The sequence below is a fragment of the Poromitra crassiceps genome, assembly GCF_964638095.1.
Source record: "Poromitra crassiceps genome assembly, chromosome: 21".
NCBI lineage: Eukaryota > Metazoa > Chordata > Actinopteri > Beryciformes > Melamphaidae > Poromitra > Poromitra crassiceps.
In genome coordinates, this window is record NC_139638.1 from 28,385,038 (window position 1) to 28,399,435 (window position 14,398).

The 14,398-nt window shown below is 41.4% G+C and overlaps 1 pseudogene across 1 annotated transcript; it reads right to left on the reverse strand.

Moving 5' to 3' along the window:
• Positions 1 to 971: 971 nt before the first annotated feature.
• LOC310795833 (myosin heavy chain, fast skeletal muscle-like) lies at positions 972 to 12,322 on the reverse strand (annotated as a pseudogene). Its single transcript has 32 exons — positions 12,116 to 12,322; positions 11,886 to 12,029; positions 11,640 to 11,796; positions 11,506 to 11,533; positions 11,301 to 11,412; positions 11,106 to 11,198; positions 10,924 to 10,987; positions 10,743 to 10,841; positions 10,548 to 10,651; positions 10,283 to 10,421; positions 10,016 to 10,134; positions 9,432 to 9,581; positions 9,154 to 9,324; positions 8,759 to 9,059; positions 7,793 to 7,863; positions 7,607 to 7,694; positions 7,363 to 7,480; positions 7,153 to 7,276; positions 6,932 to 7,048; positions 6,558 to 6,833; positions 5,404 to 5,646; positions 5,142 to 5,318; positions 4,916 to 5,061; positions 4,701 to 4,791; positions 4,220 to 4,609; positions 3,947 to 4,073; positions 3,723 to 3,841; positions 3,443 to 3,639; positions 1,880 to 2,063; positions 1,621 to 1,786; positions 1,352 to 1,476; positions 972 to 1,164 (listed from the first exon to the last, which is right to left on the reverse strand). The product of its transcript is annotated as a myosin heavy chain, fast skeletal muscle-like (transcript).
• Between the last annotated feature and the right edge of the window lie 2,076 nt (positions 12,323 to 14,398).

Sequence of the window (14,398 nt, forward strand, 5' to 3'; positions counted from 1 at the left end):
ACATTAATAATCCATTTTTTTACTGAAACAGTCGTACATTTCCTATGCAAAACATATTTCTCTTACTCTAGACTCCAGTTTCTGGAGCTGCTTCTTGCCACCCTTCATTGCCAAGTTCTCAGCCTCATCCAGGCGGTGCTGCAGGTCCTTGACAGTAACCTCCAGGTTCTTCTTCATCCTCTCCAGGTGAGAGCTAGTGTCCTGCTCTTTCTTCAGCTCCTCAGCCATCATAGCAGCCTAGAAAAGAGAATGTGTATTAGGAGTATAAAAAGAAAAAAGAGTAATACAAATAAAGTAACAACTGCAATTTAAACATACATCAGTGATGGCCTTCTTGGCCTTCTCCTCTGCATTCCTTGCTTCCTGAACAGTGTCATCTACTTCACCCTGGACCTGGATCAGGTCAGTCTCCAGCTTCTTCTTTGTGTTCAGAAGGCTTGTATTCTAAAGGAGAAAAGGAAAACAGTTTAGTCATGACTATAATGATGTAAACACATTGTTTTCAAAATGTATAGATTTGTGAATTCATGAAGAAACAATTTTGTTTGTTTACCTGAGCGTGCAGAAGTCCAACACGCTCACTAGCATCCACCAGCTCTTGCTCAGCCACTTTGCGGCCTCTCTCTGTCTGTTCTAGACCAGCTCTGAGCTCCTCAATTTCAGCCACCATCAGACCGTTCCTACGATCTACCATGGCAGCCTGCTCCTTGAAGTCTTCCTGTGCTCTGACAGCATCATCAAGGTGCAACTGGGCATCCTAATGCAGACAATGTCACAAAAATGTTTACAGAAATATCAGAATGTGGCTCCACTAACAACGTCTACTTATGTCTGCACAACTGCTGTGTGTCCTACCTTCAGTTGTCCCTGGACAGTCCTCAGCTGCTTCTGGGCCTCAGCAGCCTGGCGGTTAGCATGACTCAGCTGAATCTCCATCTCATTCAGGTCTCCCTCCATCTTCTTCTTGATTCTCAAGGCATCATTCCTGCTCCTGACCTCAGAGTCAAGAGTGCTCTGCATGGAGTCAGTCACCCTCTGGCTGTTCCTCTTGATCTGCTCCATCTCCTCATCTTTCTCTGCCAGCTTTCTGTCAACCTCACCCTTAATCTGGTTGAGCTCCAGCTGGACACGCAGAATCTTGGATTCTTCATGTTCCAGAGTTCCCTAATGATATAATAACAACAACAATAATAATAATAACAACAACAAAACAAAGCAGAGCCCTTCCTCCCTTTTGAATGTTAAAGTGGACAATCTCCTGTTTGATAAGCTGTTCACATTTCTTGTAGAAAAGGAATACATGTACTCAAATTAGCAATTAAAACTGAATGAAAATTAAATGAACTGTTACCTCAGCTTCCTCAAGTGCTGTCTGGATTTCAGACTTCTCTGTCTCCACCTGCTTCTTGGATTTCTCCAGCTCATGGATGTTCTTTCCAGTCTCTCCAATCTGTTCAGTCAGGTCTGAGATCTCCTCTGCAGAAAGATGTATGTGTGTGTTATTATTGTTAAGTCTTCACAGATTATATTGTTAAATCAGAATAGATAGATATTGATCCAGCCTGTTTTAATTTCAAGCCAACCTAACAGGAAATTCAAACATTATCTGGGAGAACTCACGTTGCAGGTTCTTGTTCTCGCGCTTCAGGGTCTCCAGCTGATCCAGAGCTTCCTCATAGGAGTTCTTCATCTTGAACAGCTCAGTGCTGAGAGAACGAGCCTCTTTCTGAGCTCCTTCAAGCTCTGCCTGACCCTCCTCAAACTTTTGTTTCCACTCTGCCAAGACCTGAATAAGATGCAACCCATACAGTTGACTTAGTTTCATATTCATCAATACAAAAACAGCTGATTATACTTCAAGAATAAATAACAATCCTACCTTGTCAAAGTTCCTCTGCTTCTTGTCAAGGTTGGCAGCCAGCCCATTGGCCCTCTCCACATCAATCATGAGGTCCTCCACCTCACCCTGGAGCCTCTGTTTGGTCTTCTCCAGAGAGGCACACTTGGAATTCACAGCCTCAATCTGCTCCTCAGCCTCCTGAAGACGCTGGGCAAGCTTTTTCCTGTTGAATATTTGTAATGTGTCTCTCAATGAAAATAAGTAATTGAAGCCTAGATGTTTCAGGTTGATAAATGTTGGAGGAGTGGGATTCATGGATGTAGTTGAATTCCATTCCAAATAAAAACATTGCCCCAATATTTCAGAACGAAAACAAAAACAAAAACATCAAAATATTTCGACACATCATAATATTACGAGCATGGCCACCAATGGCACTATGCCCCAATTCTTAACTCATTGAGTGCCAGCCACTTTTGGAAAACGGATGCTCCCAGTGCCAGCCCTTTCAGAGCGTTTTCAGTGATTTCTCAAGACCCACAGAATATTGTGTGATATTACTATGTAAACACCGAACACGCCCAAAGAACGATGAGACTCTCTTGTATCATCAGCAAAAAAAAGTTTATGATATCATTTTCCGTTCTTTAGTTATCAGCAGTAGAAGATAGGTTGGTTTCACTAAAAAGAGACGTTTCAAACTAGAAGCTAAGATAATGAGCCTTTTGTGAAATGAAGCATTTCAAGCACATCACTGACTCTGAAGCTAATATTTTCGGATGTAGTGACACCTCAAAAATAATTTCCTTCAATAAAACAGTGAAAACAAATGAATTTTGATGGCAAAATAATATTTTTTAGCTGCAACCAGCAGCGCTGGCCCCTGCGTGCGCAGACCCTACACCTACTTGCTGGTCTTGATTTACAGTTGGTGGGCATCAGGTATTCTAGCTTGTTTGCCAATCTGTCCATCGAGCCTGCTGTCTGGGTCGGTGTTGTATGGTGCCCTGCGTGCCCCACCCCCCTCAACTGCAAACTCCTCCATGGGAGTGTCTCTGGTGGCTCTCTGCTGCACGTTTGCTCTGCACGTTTCAAAGTGCGCTACACCCAGCTCTATTTTCACAGCGTTCCGCCGTTTTTGTCGCCGGCTCCCAGCGCTTCCAGCTGAGAATGATTTGGCTTTTCAGAAAGACGCTGGTGTCGGGTGGTCCTTTTCTGGCAACTAATCATGTGGAGGGGCTATCGCAGCGGAGACGGAGGTGCTCAATTGTGGGAGCAGATTGGCTGCTGTTCACAGCTAACGTTACAGCATTTCCGTTTCCCCACACGGCTTCTTCTACTCTTTTTTCTCATCTTTCTCTAATCCGGAGAGCACTGTCGCCACCTAATGGGTCCGTAAAATAGCTTATACACCTTCAACATCCCCCATACTTTTACAGGAGATGCATTAGGCTTTGATCCACGTCCCACCGTCAAAAAACGCAATTGACGACTTTAGTCGTCATTGGCACTCTACGTTACTATTTGAATTGACGACTTTAGTCGTCATTGGCACTCAATGAGTTAACTAAGCATTGACGTGTGGTTTTGGATTTTACTCACTTGGCCTCCTCAAGCTCCTCAGTGCGCTGGATGGCATCAGTCTCATACTTGCTCCTCCACTGAGCCACTTCACTGTTGGCCTTGGACATTCCACGTTGCAGCTCAGCCTTCGCCTCCTGCTCTTCCTCAAACTGCTCCCTCAGAAGATCACAGTCATGGCGGGCTGATTGCACACCATGGGCAAGGGCATTCTTGGCCTGTTAAATTAAAGATGATCAAGTGTGAAAAATGTCCAAATTCCAAACAAGAGTTTATCAATGGACACTCAATTGTTTCTTACCTTAACCTCCTCCTCAATCTGTCTCTTCAGCTCCTCAATCTGCTGTGTGAAGGCCTGCTTGCCTCGGGTCAGTTGGGATACAAGAGCTTCTTTCTCTTCAATCTGACGTCCGAACTCGCCTTGTGTGAATATTGGATTGATCAGTTTTGTACAGTATATTCCGTTTCTCTAAAAATTCACACAGCAGAATACCCTGTTTGAATGGTGAACTACAGTATACATACCATTTTCTGTCAGGAGACGTGCTTTCTGTGCACTTAAGTCATTATTCTGACGAAGATTTTCATCACTCTTGGTCTTGATTTCACTGAGTTGATCCTCAAGAGTTCGGCACATCTTCTCCAGGTTTCCCTAAAAACAATTACAAAAAAATATTGTTTAATGTATTCAGCATTACATTATTTTCTGGATATGAGTTTGGAATTTTTATGTTAAAAAATATTATAATAAAAATATATCAATGAAGCTGTTGCTATTAATTATATGATATGATGTACCTTTGCTTTAGCAACAGCTTCCATGTTGCTGGAAAGGTCATCGATCTCCATCTTGTATTCACTCTTCTCCTTCTCAAGCTTCTGCTTGACACGCTGGAGGTTGTCGATCTGTTCTCCCAGCTCAGCAACACTGTCAGCCTGCTTCTTGCGGAGAGCAGCAGCGGTGGCTTCATGCTGTAGGGTGGACTCCTCAAGGTCACGACGCAGCTTCTGGAACTCTGCCTCGCGCTTCTTGTTCATCTCAATCTGAGCAGCAGTGGCTCCACCAGCCTCCTCAAGTCTCTCACTGATCTCTTCAAGTTCTCTGGAGAGGTCAGCTCTCTGCTTCTCAACCTTGGCACGAGCAGCACGCTCAGCTTCAATTTCTTCCTCCAGTTCCTCAATTCGGGCCTATTGAATGTAAACATGAGAATTTGCACTTTAATTAAAAGCCACAAAAGAAAATAAAAAATACAAAAAGATTACATAGTAAATGTGTCACCTGAAGCTCCTTGATTTTCTTCTGAAGCTGAGCACCCATGGACTGTTCATCCTCAATCTTACTGAGGAGCTGGCTGGTTTCAAAGTCTTTCCTGTGAGCATTGTAGATATAGAGAATAGTTACAAACATTCCATCCATCCAAACTATCAGATCATCAAACACATGTGATTGGGTCTGTCATGAATAAATGAAATGAAAAGTAAAATCAATTTTACTTCTTAAGTTTCTCATCAGATTGCTGCTTATCATTCTCAAGGTCCATGATGCTTTCCTGGGCCAGTTTCAGATCCCCCTCAAGCTTCCTCTTGGTTCTCTCAAGGTCCATGCGGAGCTTCTTCTCTTGCTCCAGGGAACCTTCAAGCTGCACATTAAGACAGGTTTGTAATTATCAAGTTCAAGAGCTAACCTATCTTATTTGCCATAGTGACTTCATAAACTCACATCGTCCACTTGCTGCTCAAGCTTGGTCTTGGCCTTGGTCAGAGTGTTGACTTTGTCTTCCTCTGCCTGCAGGTCATCAAGAGTCTGCTGATGTGCCTCTTGGAGGGCTTTCTTCTCCTTGGTCAGCTTAGCAAGGCTCTCATCCTGAGAGGCCATCTCCTCTGTCAGGTTCTTCACCTAAATTTGTAAGAAATATTTAGTTTAAAATGGGTGATTCTTCTGACATTATTTGTTTTATTAGCTGGCATGGAGACTCATGAACCTTGTTCTCAGTGGCATGTTTCTCCTTCTCCACTTTGGCCAAGGTAAGCTCCAGGTCATCAATGTCCTTCTTGAGCTCAGAGCATTCATCCTCGAGTTTCCTCTTTTTGGCAGTCAGCTCAGCATTCATTTCCTCCTCATCCTCCAGTCTCTCAGTTGTCTCTTTGAGTTTGGCTTCCAGCTGGATCTTACTCTTGATAAGTCCCTCACATCTCTCCTCAGCATCATTCAGATTCTCTCCTTCCTAGTTCATAATGAAACAAAAAGGAAGTAACATGTTAACATATTCTGGACAAAATGTAAAATATAAGATTAATCCTACCCTCTTTATATTAGTAATTCTTAAAATAAAATTAGGGCTCTTCTGAGCAGTGGTAGATTCCCTGCCTACCAACATGAGGGTCGCAGGTTCGCGCCCCGGTGTTACCTCCGGCTTGCTCGGGCCTCCATAAATGCATGATTGGCTGTGTCTGTGAGTGGGAAACTGGATTGAGGGTATGTGCCCTGGTCACTGCACTAGCGCCTCCTCTGGTCGGTCGGGCACCTGTTCCATGCGGAAAGGAACTGGTGGGAATAGCGTGATCCTCCCACGTGCTACGTCCAGCCAGTGAAGCTCCCCACTGTCAGGTAACCTCATGTCACCTGGCTCTTCCCGAGGAGAAAAGCCTGGTTTCCATTATCCTTGAATTACACCTCTCGGCATCGGAAACAGGATAAAAAACAACAAAACAAAAGATGGACGTACAGTACCAAACAAAGTTTACGAAGAATTTCTTGTAGAAACTTAGCTGATTTACAATATCACATCTTTTAAGCCAATACAGAAACTTTGCATCCGAAAATTAATCGAGGATTATGATGTTTTTGGCGCACATGTTTCCGGTAAACTGTTTCCGTCTCCTTGGTTTACACCCCCAGGTCCAGAAGCGGTGGAGATGCCTCCATACTAACTGTCAGGTGAAAAGAAGCAGCTGGCAACTGCACATGTATCGGAGGAAGCATGGTGCTAGTCTACGGCTCTCCCCAGATCGGCAGAGGTGGTGGAGCAGCGACCGGGAAAGCAGGGGGGAAATTAGCGAAGTACAATTGGGTAGAACATGGGGGGGAAATCAGAAAAGACAACAAAAAGACGGCTGGCTAGTGAAGTCTACTCACAGATGCCATCGCATTCTGCAGATCATTCCTCTCCTGCAGAAGAGACACCATCTTCTCCTCTAGTTCCTTCTTCTTAGACAGGGCCGCAGCCAGGTCTGTTTTCATCTTCTCATAGTTCTCCTTCATCGCGGCCAGCTCCTTCTCAGTTTCAGCACTCTGCAGAAGAGGTTTGATCTTGTAGTAGACCTTCATCCATGGCCAGTGTTTGACATTCATGAATGAGCGGACATTGTACTGGATGGTGTAAACGGCATCCCTATGAGGGGAAAAAAGTTGCTGTCATGGATAACTTCACTTTTGGAGTGGATAGTATATGACAGAAATACTTATTTGGAATCGCTGTTTTCAACATGCCTGGTTGCCGTCATCTTCACAAACTCCGCCCTCATGAGGTAAGCACGGCAGAGAGCCTGAGTCATGGTGACCAGAGAAGCAAGCTTCTCATCTCTCATCTCCTCAAGGACACCCAGCAGACCAGCTTTGAAGAAGACCTGAATACAATAAAAAAAAAACATGCCATTATCGTTGATTGATTTGGAACTAAATTATAAAGGTCACTACACTACTTTTTTATTTTGTCTTCCTGAATACTCACCTTGGTGTGTCCAAATTTATACTCGTCATGAGGCACATCAATTGATCCAAGCAGCTTCTCTGAGGCTTTCTTGTTGTCAACGAATGTTCCTTCAGGGCACGCACTGGCATTCAGTACTTTGTACCTTTTTGAAAGAGACAATGTGTTCATAGTGAGCACTTTCTCCTCTTATCTTGCATCAGAAATCCCTTATCAAACATTCAACAATACCTCTGCTTGAAATCAGCATAGGGGATTCTGCTGGGGAAGCCCTTTCTGCAGATTCTGATACCCTCCAGTACACCATTACACCTCAGCTGGTGGATGACCAGGAAATTCTCCATCATACCTGTAAAAACGAAAATGAAAGAAAAGTTCTGTTAATTTTGAGAAAGTACTTAATCCCAATCAGAATGATTCACTAAATGACTATTAAGATCAGACACTAGAAAGATCATGTCAGCTGACAGTGTACCTGGAGTCTTATGCTCATTGGGAATGAGACAACGCACAAAGTGGGGATGGGTGCGGTGCAAGTTTGTCATCAGCTTGCCCAAGTTCTCCTATGGATACAAGATGAAACCAAATGTTCTTTGTGAAGTTCAATACATTTGAGTATAACTCCAAACTGAAACTTGATGATGTTCTTAAACCTTCTTACCCTGAACGCTGAAGACACAGTCTGCATGGAACCACCCTTCTTCTTGCCTCCCTTCTTGGCGCCACCAGCCTCTGTTTTTCAATTGATCATTTTAAGGCAGAGAGGAAATTTAAACTTTAGATCAACTCATGGTGAAAAAAATCTATATTGCAGGGAAGAAAATATTTTTAAGGTACAGTGACACCAACAACAGGGTGTGCAGAAGTGACAGCAGTGTTGGATGTGTGTATGGTCGTCTTCTCTTTTGTGAGGAAGACCTGACCTGACCTGATTGTTTATACATGTAGCTTATTTATACGTGTAAATAACTGTATTAATGCTGCCTATATCAATAACTGCCTATAACTATATATATCCTTATGTACTGTACATAATCCCCTTCATACACACACTTTCAACATAGATGCTCTTTCATACACTTATTATTATTATTATTATTATTGCATTGTACATGTATATAGTAGTTAATGCTAATCTTTGATTATCCTTTGTGATTCTTGTTTTTTTCTTTTCTTTTGTGTGAGAGTACATTGAGAGTTAAGCGAACCGGAGCCAATTTCCTTGTATGTGTACATACTTGGCCAATAAAGCTGATTCAAATTCTGATGATCAACTGAAATATAAGCTAAACATTTCCTTGTTTCAAATGATAATGACTTTTTTAATGAATAACAATTACAATATATTATATTGTATATATATATACAGCATATTAGAATATACTGTCTGACTATCAGGTGGTATTTTTTTGTGGGACAGTGCTTTTATCAATCATGATATGTAAATGATCAAAAGTGGTGGAGGTATGGGGAAAACGGTATTTCACAGTATGAAAACACCCTACCGTGACAGTATCTGCCACCAATGTCACATTAAAGCTGCTCGTACTGTACGTTTTATGAATGAGCCCATAGTTACAAATTGAAGATTTCCATAATCATAAACAGTTATAAAGTAATATTGTACCTTCAACAACAGGTGGATACAGGACAGGCAGCAGTTTAACTGATGACTTCTGGTAAAGCCCCATAACAGACTCGTTCAGGGGATCCTTGTTCTTGTCCAGCCAGCCAGTAACATTGTAGTCCACAGTTCCAGCGTAGTGCACCAGGGAGAAGTGGGCCTCAGCCTTGTTTTTGGCGGGCTTTGGTTTCTCAAATGCTTTGTTTTTGCCAAGATGCTGGTCATACAATTTGTTCTTGAAGGTCGTATCTGAAGCCTTGGGGAACATGCACTCCTCTTCAAGGATGGCGAAGATGCCCAACGGCTGTATGAAAGGTGCAAAGAGATACATCATGAAGAGCCATTGTTGCAATGAAGCATTCAAACAATAATTACATAGTCACAACATTATTGTGTACCTTTTCAATAAGCTCAATGCAGGCAGCCAAGTCCATGCCGAAGTCAATGAACGCCCAGACGATGCCCTCCTTCTTGTACTCCTCTTGCTCCAGGACAAACATGGTGTGGTTGAAGAACTGTTGCAGTTTCTCATTGGTGAAGTTGATGCACAGCTGCTCCATGCTGTTGTACTGTTAGTGGACAAAGGATTATCTTAACCTCTCGCAGCAATACATGATAAAACTATGAAAGATTATTAAATTAAACAGTCTATCCATTACCATGAATGGATACTTACATCAAAGATTTCAAAACCAGCAATGTCCAGCACACCAATGTAGAACTGCCTTGCTTGCTTGGTGTCCAGCTGCTGGTTGATGCGGATGACCATCCACAAGAACATCCTCTCATAGATGGACTTAGCCAGAGCGCTCACTGAGTTATTGACCTGAAGAAAGTAGACATTAGCATGAATCAATTTTAGTCCAACCTGAGAACATTTAAGAATTATTTTCAAGCCTCCTCATGTGACAATGTATGGCAGAATATACACATTTATGTTTGAGTTTCCACTGCTAAAAGGGTAGATACATTACATAATTTAGCAGTGTAACCCAAAGTTAGGTTTTTTCTAATTGTAGACAGCGTTTTACAGCTAACTATAATGTCTTCACAAGCAATCAGTAAAAAATAAGAATGCTTCCACTTAATTGAATTTCTTTGTATTAATGACCTGCCAAATGAGGAATCCTAAATTGTCAATGTGATCCCCCCCCCCCACAATTTATCTCCTAAATTATTCAAGCTGTAAGGCTCTTAAACTTCTCTGTTTAAAGAAGCTGTGTAAACTAAAGAAACAAGACAATGATGCATCTTGCTCACCTGAGGTACAGTCTGTCCCTTGGTGACAAACTCATTTCCGACCTTCACTCTGGGGTAGCACAGACCCTTCAGCATCTCAGCTGAGTTCAGACCCAGCAGGTAGCCAACCTTGTCAGCCTCTGAAAGATCCACATGAAATACATTATAGATATGTGACAATGACTGTCAAAGCCAATATAACAGAAAATACAAACTTAACTGCTGTAATGAAAATTTAATTTCAAAGCTGTTCAGACTTATCCACTTTGGGGTGAAGTTTAAACTCACCATCTGTGCCGTCTGGCTCAGCCTGCTCTTCACGCTGCTTCTGCTTGAACTTCATGTTACCATGGTGGAGCACAGCACCAGTAAACTTGTAGATGGCCACCCTCTCCTCACCATTGAAGCCCAGAATCTCAATAGCCTCCTGTATTCAAATGATGTGTCAATGGTGAGTCAAAATCACTTCAGAAAATTAATAAGAAACCGTGATGGTGATGATGATTTAATGCACAAAGCATGAGAAAATGTGTCGGAACTGAACATCACTCACATCAGTGGCATCCAACTCTACATTGTCATCGATGCTGGCCACAGTGATGTGACCCTGACTGCACATGGGGAAGTCATAGGGGTTGTTGGTGAGGAGCGACATTTCTGGAGATTTACAAAGGTAGAAAGGAATGAGTGATTATGGATTATGTAAACAGTTTGCGTTAGGGTTAGCACGATCAGTTACTCATCTTACCAAGAACATCAGGCTTGTGGTTGGTCATCATCTGGAAGAAGATGTGGTAGCCTCTCTCATCAGGAAGCTGGAATGTCACTCTGGACTTCTCCAGCAGATCTGTAAGGGTTGTTCATAAGTCAAAATCTGGTCCACTGACTGTGGCAGCCATTTCCAGTCACCATAGAAACGTTTTACTTACATGTCTCAATATCAGCACTAGACAGTTTACCAGTTGTGCCGAAATGGATTCTGATGAATTTACCCTGTTTGAAGGAGCATAGTATTTAATGTAGCTCTACCCTGGCAATATATAATCATACTCCCCCCCCCCCCCCAACACACACAGACAGAGGTTGCAGACAGAACTGCTTCCATACTTACAAAGCGAGAGGAGTTGTCGTTCCTCACAGTCTTGGCATTACCATAGGATTCCAGCAAGGGATTGGCTGCAATAATCTGATCCTCCAGTGAGCCCTATAGTTCAGGTTTTAGATTTTAACATTGATATCTGCAATTTTATCAATTTTTTCGCACAAATACTTTCCATGTTCTGAGAAATCTATCTTAATAGTATACCTGTATCTTTCCTGATCCTTGGGAGGCCTTTTCTCCCCCCCCCACTGAGATTGTTGCAAAGTACTGGATGACACGCTTTGTGTTCACAGTCTTTCCAGCACCAGATTCTCCACTGGGTATAGATAGATTTGAAGAAATTCAGTCAAATAATGGTATTTTATTGATGGTTAAAAAAAGAAAAAAGATTATCACATGGAAAACTTACGTGATCAAGACAGACTGGTTCTCCCTATCTGTATAAGGAAAAAAAGATTACAGTGTTTATTTTATTATTTCATTATTTATCATCTATGTAACATGAACCCTGTGTATTGACAATTTATATCTCAAAAGACATACCGATCAGCATGAATTGGAAGGCATTGTCAGAGACAGAGAAGATGTGGGGTGGAGCCTCCATACGCTTTTTGCCTCTGTAAGCACTTACAACCTCAGAATCGTACACTGGGAGCCACTTGTAGGGGTTCACAGTGGCACAGAACAGCCCAGAGTAGGTCTGAAGGGGAGGAGAGAGATGTGGTTACTTACAGTACAGTATGTTTTCATTCCATATACAATATTTACTCCATAGGCACAGTATCTTACGTAGATCATCCATGCTGCATAACGCTCTTTGAGGTTATACAGCACAGAGGCTTCATTGAGATGGGTCATCATGGCCATGTCCTCAATTTTGTCATACTTGGGAGGGTTCATAGGGTGGACATCCTCCTCCTTAACTGTGATCTCCTGAAATATTGAAACACACTTTCAGTTTGTGGTTAAATTCCAACAGTAAGGTACATTGCTGTGAGTTTCATGAAACTTTAGCCTACCTCTTGGGTGTCATGGACTTTGACGGTGGCTTTGCCACCCTCTTTCGACAGGATTGTACATTTAAGGTACAGCTCCACCTTATCAGCCACATAGGCAGCAGTTTTGGCATCAAAAGGTGCGCTTTGAGCCTCAATCCTCTCCCTCTCTGGCTTACGGAGGTAAATGGCGGCCTTGCCATAAACCGCCATCTCCGCGTCCGTACTCATGGTGACGGCTTACTTCTGTGTGGTAATTCCAAATAAAGTATAATCAGACCCATGTGCCAAGTTCATGTGGTCGACCATCACCTCATCACCTAATAGAGTTAATCTAAACAAGTGAATATATCCACCACTATATATCATGTTCATGCATCATCCCAGTTGGTATTCAACATAGTAGATTAGCTCAATTGTAGTCCCTTTTAGGCTGGGCTGGTAAGTGACTTTAAAAAGTATCCTATCACTGAATTTTGTCCAAAATGGATGAAACAGCATTACAATAACAATATTGTACACAGTATATATTTACAACAATAATGATGATGATGATGATGACGATAATAATAATAATTATTATATGAATAATTATAATAATAATATTTGTTCTCACCTGACCCTTTCTCCCAGTCAAAAATGAAGTATATTCCACAATCCTGTTGAAAACATGTCATATTTATATTTAAAAAAATGCATTGATTCATTGTTTAATAATCATTTTCTATTCCTACATGTTATACTGTAAGCTCATTTCACAAAAGTGCCATACTGTACATCACATGATTGTATAAAGCATAGTTAGAGACTCTCACCACAGGCTGGTCACAGGTCTGCTACCACACACACACACAGGCCGCTGTGGGACTGCTTTTATCCGATTTGTTTTGCCAGCAATGCAGAACTTAAATGGGTAACACACCAAATGTGGCGAAGACACGAGGCATCCAAGGCATGTCGCAGAAACCCATCCATCTTCTCATGTTTCCGCTGTCAAATACTGAATACTGCCATCTGCAGAATTTGGGATAACTTTGCAAAAGAATAATATTATTTTAGGCCCTTCAGTGAATAAGAAGTTTTATTGAAACCACACTAACACAAATGATCATAATTAGGCATTTATGCTAATTGAAATTGTTAGTAAGGGACAAATATGAATTGAATTTCACAAAGAATTTGCATAGTGATACTCTTCAATAATTAGGATTAGGATAAAGGATAACATAATTTAACATTACTGATTATACTCGGTAAGAATTAACTTTAATATACAGACAAAGCCTCAAATTAATTTCTTTTTTGCTTGAGAGTGCTATCTATACACTTTGAATGTCAACTTTGTTCCTATGATGCAATGTAGCATATTTCTCAAAATGCTTAGCAGGATATTTCTTTTTAAGAATGAAAGATGGGAATTCTGCCTTTTTTCCTAAGTTGAGAGAAAGTCAAAAGTGATTGATTGGAGTAGTGTAGGTGGTGACTGAAACTAGATAGGGAGCTGTTCAGACAGAATGGTGCCCACTGTATCAACTTTAACTATCGACTGTAACTTTAAAAGATCGGTCGCAATAACATATATACATGATGAAGATTTCATATTGAATACTAGAGGGCACTCAGTGTAGTGCATATACCTCCGCCAACCTTTCCGCAAGGTTTTGTGGCGTTACGTGAATCTGTTTGGAAGTAACTTTATTTTAAATTCTCATACGAGTATGAGTGTATGAGTGAAGGACATATTTCCTGGCCTTTGGATCATTCTGTCCATTCAGTTCTGTAGATCTGATGAAAGCAAAACTACTGTTGCATTTTCAGCAAAGATGACTCTGAGGTGTGTGTTTACACACAGATGGTATATATTTCTTCCATGCCGTTGCTCATGTAGCCTACAGTATGCTTTCTCCTTCTACATAAAGCATTGCACTTGGAGATCAGTAAACACTGTGCATGTAGAGTATATAATATATAATATACTGTACGTGCAGGCACGGTGTGAGTTTTTCTCTCCCGGTGCTTTTGGGGAGCTTGACCCCATTATTTTTATGTGGGGTGCTAAGAAAATAGTTGTTTTTCATCCCTTCAGAGTTACTTTATATCGTAAAGTATATCGTACACAGCACATCCGATATATATATATTTATATTTTCTTTTATATTAAGAATATTCAACTAAATAGCTTATAAGCCTATTACAAGTAACCACAAGGCAATGACAGAAAAGCCTTTCATGAGCAAAGGCGAAATACTTCAGCATTAATTTAATTTAATGTTTATTTGAATAGGGACAGATACATACAGTATACAC